The sequence below is a fragment of the Lissotriton vulgaris genome, chromosome 6, assembly GCF_964263255.1.
Source record: "Lissotriton vulgaris chromosome 6, aLisVul1.2, whole genome shotgun sequence".
NCBI classification, from domain to species: domain Eukaryota; kingdom Metazoa; phylum Chordata; class Amphibia; order Caudata; family Salamandridae; genus Lissotriton; species Lissotriton vulgaris.
The window spans coordinates 1,829,050,640-1,829,055,100 of NC_141694.1; the positions used below are offsets into that span (position 1 = coordinate 1,829,050,640).

Consider the following 4,461-nt stretch of genomic DNA (forward strand, 5'->3'; position numbering starts at 1 on the left):
GCCTGGTGGAAGCGTGCACTGATGGCTGGTGGCGTGTGTGTGCCTGGTGGAAGCAGGAGCCTTCACAATGATAGAAGACGCAAATGAAACTGACGAAGAAGGAAGGGGAGTGCGAGCAGAGGAGCATGATTCAAAGCGAGAAGACACAAATGAAGCTGACCAGGAGGGAGGGGGAAAAGAAGGGGGTGGTGCAAGCAGAGGAGCATGATTACAGCAATAAAAACACAGATGGCAGCTGTGCACATGCTCGAGCTCGTGAATGTAAGGTGTAGGCCAGCAAAAGCCTCTGATGGCACTTTTAAAAGCCACTTGCTAAATGTCTCGAAGAGACAGCTATGCGCTGTCTCAGACGAGACCTAAAAAGGGAGTTAGTCTTTTAAAAAAGTGTTATGTCAAGTACAACAAAGATATAGAATTCCAATATTGTAAACTGGTAGTGTTTTTATCGTACATACTCATTTTCAGCCTCTTGGAGCAATCTCTTCGAACATTTGATGGCACGGACCCAAAAGCTAAGATATTTATATTATATTTAACATGTTGTTGGGACTAAGGATTTCAATCCAGTAACCGTCAGGATCCTGTATAAAAGCAAGTCCTTCCTTTTTACCATCATCTGGTTGCTTCACAGATGTTACTCCTAGATCTTCAAATCTTTTACAAACTGTGTAGACATCTGGAAATGCAATGCCAATGTCCCCAAATCCTCGAGAGTCAGAGCTTCCGTTATGATAACTAGGCCTGGGTGGTAAATTCTGTTTCTCTTGTGGAATTTGGGTAATTTCGGGTTCCGCAGAGAACGCAAAATTGTCCAAAATACTGCGTTGCGCGACTTCACAAAATGTTTTGCTTGTTTGCGTTCTCAAAATGCGTGTTCGCAAGATATTTACCCCCGAGGACGCAAACAGAGATTGCGAACCAGAAAAAAGCATTGCGGACAAGCAATACTGCATGTTTGTGGAATTTCTGCATGTTCGCAGAGATTTTTTACCGTTTCGCGGAGATGTGCGTAACGCAATTACGCAAATTCCACCCACCCCTAATGATAGCTCCTCTCTTCACTTCCCCAATTATAAATCAGTTCTATTGTGGCCTTCCTGGAAAAAGTCCATGCTGTTCGTTCTTTTGTATTGCTGGGAATGTCCTTTTTGTCTTCATAACCCATGAAATAAAGTGAACATTTCATCGATGAAAAATCAAATTTCTGCAAGAGTGTCATTCAAAGAACTTTGGTGTAAAATTCTAATGACTTTTTGGGATCTTTTATCCTAAGCATAGTTTGCTCCATCAAGTAATCCTTAATGCTGGGGTCTCGGTCTGTGCACGCGCCGACCATGTCTTCTTTGGACAGGCCATGCAACTCCGGCGCCAGGACTTCGGACATGATGCCGCTGAGGCGGCGGGTTTTGGACGAAAGAGAGGAGACCTGACCCTGGGACTGAACTAGGTGGAGAGGCGGGAGCTTGGTCCCTTACATTCTAATTTTTTTTTTTTATTCTTTTTATTAAAGTGAAAAAACATAAAAGCCAATTACAGGTACCTTACTTCACGGAACATAATACAATTATACCAACATAGAATAAATCAATGGGCATTCCCCAGGGCAAAGACGATGCTATGAAAAGTCACTATCGTGCGGTCGCATTAAAACAGGAGAGACGTTCTTTCCAGATCAGCCAGCATTAATCACAAACCCCACCACCCCAAGAGACAGAAGCATTACAAACAGGATATTTCCTAGTGGCAGGAGTGCGTAAGGCAAGAGAACTAAAAGTGAAACTACGACCGCAAAAATCATGCAAACCAACCCACGATACATTCTACAAATCAATGTGAACAACATCACCCCTGAGACCCATCGAACAGGCTTACCCCACAGGAAGGTACCCGACATCAGGATATTAATAGGATACTGAACACAAAAACAAACAAAGACAATACAAAACACCCCAACCCCCACCCTGCACCCCTGCATATGACTTTCGCCTAACCCCAACTAGCAGTGTGCCTGTCGCCCCATCTAACTAGGTTCTAAAGGTAGAAAAAGAAAAGGAAGTGTGGAGGAGGATATCTTCAAATAGGCTCCCAGTCTCCCCTCCCCTCCGCCAGAAACAAGCAACCCCTGTGAATTAGCTATAATTTTAAAAGAAACATCAACAAAACAGGCAGGGTAAGCCCTAAACACCGCCCAACTTGATCATAGTGATGACAAATCCCCCATTTATTGAAGCCACAATCTTGAACCCAGTCCGTAAATCTCATCCCTGGCTCTTTCGATCTTTCATGCGAACCCCTTCCATACGAACCACCGCATTAACAGGAGAGTCAAAGAGCACCAAAAGTTATGAAAAGTTAAGTCTGGAAAGAGTAAAAAGTGTTAAGCCCTCGTGGGTTACTCCGTCCCTGACGATCTCCCTCGCCCAGTCCGATACCAGATATTGTTTCCTTCTCGACCACGATGAATCAGTCAGGGAAGGGAAAGATGGCATTGTGATCCGGAAAAAAGTACCAGCAGTAACCAGGGACGGAGACCCAAAAGGTCCTCCCTCGATCGGCAGCGATGTTAAAGATGGCGATTTTCCCAAGGCCACGGGCTCATTTTCGTTTGTAGACACACTGACCAGGGACTTCATTATTTCTTTCTGCACGGGGCCCATATTCGTCGGCATGATAGTCACTGTGGGGATCATGGCTCGCTGTTGATCTCGCAATGGCGCTGGGTCCGGTCTCATACTTCTCGTTACTAATGGACTGGCGATCATTTTGTGGACTATAAGTTTCACTCGTTGATGTAGTGCCCCGATGGCGGCCAAGATGGTCTTCAGTGATGGCTCAGACTCCGTCCGAATCTTCCCCTCTCCATCATCTTCGATCATAGTCACGTTCCCTAGAGAGCCAGGTCTCTCCGGGTGAACTGACAAGAACAAATCGGACGGCTACAGAGGGTGACTTGTCAATTATCACAGCAGCACTCCGTTAGTCTGCTACCGTGAGTGAGGATCCCGACCCAGCGGACCCGGCGGCGCAAACCGGGTCCCCGGGACAGAGACCCCCACCCACAGCCCCAGACGTGCTTTGTCACCACTCCTGCGGTAGTAAATCTACCAAATGACCGCCATCGAAATCGGGCAAAAACAAGTTCCACAGCGAGAGACCGGACCCCACCAGTGTCCCACGGCCGATGTTGATCAACTGAAGCCCGGCTGGGTCAGTACTCGAGGCCCCGGCTCACGATCTGGGGTAGGCCGTAGATTAAAACACAACGTATCTTCGTCATTCAGAGAGGTAAAATTCTCCGGACTTCACCATCAGACTCTGTACCGGTTCAGACACGCGAAAGGTGGGCGGAAATTCAGGATATTAACAAGGATCGTCCGGCTGGAGAAAGAGGTCGGCGGAGCCGGGAGCCTACGCGGCCATCTTGGTTGCTAGCGTAGCTCCTCCTCCCATACATTCTAATTTTTAACAAGTATTTCATAGAGCCAAGGTTTTATATTGCTATGAGTGACATTTTCATAATGTCAGAGTAAGTATGAGTGACATTTGAATGACTATGGGTGACACTTTCTTGCCAGCAGAATTAAGCAATACAGAGGAGGGATGACCGCACTGAAAAGCGTTACACCTTAGGAATGGTACTTGCCAGGAATCGTTGACTAGGAAGACAGATCAGTATTTCTGTCTTGTGACACTGTTTGTCTGCATCAATATTTCATCTTTCTTGCAAATCAACATGCTGTGCACTTTATTGCTGTTAGATAACTTGTAGGTACTGAGTTACTGCCTATCATTTAAAGGCAGAGCCGAATCCCATCTAAGTGGACATGTTTCTTCTTCTCAAATTCCATTCCTTTCTGATGAATTCATTCTATAGTTTATCCATTCTCCCCGACTCATTTATGATTATTGTTGCAATATTTTTGTCGCTCACCCGTAAACAAACCAAACTGGGTGTACTGCACTTATATTTTATACTAATGCGAACAGTTGGAGCCCCTAGTTTGACTTTAAATGATTACCATGTAAAACTACTATTACTGGTTTTTGGAAAAGTTAATGCCGCCTTTTACTTGACCTCCATTGCTAGGGGCAAGGGGTACTAAACTGAAATAGGCACCGTGTAATATGGCTAAGTAGGTTCAACTCCCTGCTGTAAGGATTGGTGTGAAATCTGCAAGGCCCATGAATGGATGTGGTCTCCGTTCTTCATTTTTATCTGATGTTGATGGTGTGGGGTGGTGTGATGTTATTTATAGTGCTATGAAGCTCCAGTGATGATGACACCTCGAGCACTGTAGAAAAAAAAAATTATTATTACAAATACCATGAATCTGTGTCATTGTACGTCAAGTGGACTTCAAGGCATGAGTTAAAATTCTTCATTTGTGGATGTTGTCCCTGTTTTTACAATTTTCTTACAAGCATGAGCTATGATTACTGTGTGCAGAACGAGGTTTGTAC

The 4,461-nt window shown here is 45.1% G+C and overlaps 1 pseudogene; it reads right to left on the reverse strand.

The window, feature by feature from the left end:
• Positions 1 to 521: 521 nt before the first annotated feature.
• LOC147709578 (lactoylglutathione lyase-like) lies at positions 522 to 1,384 on the reverse strand (annotated as a pseudogene).
• Between the last annotated feature and the right edge of the window lie 3,077 nt (positions 1,385 to 4,461).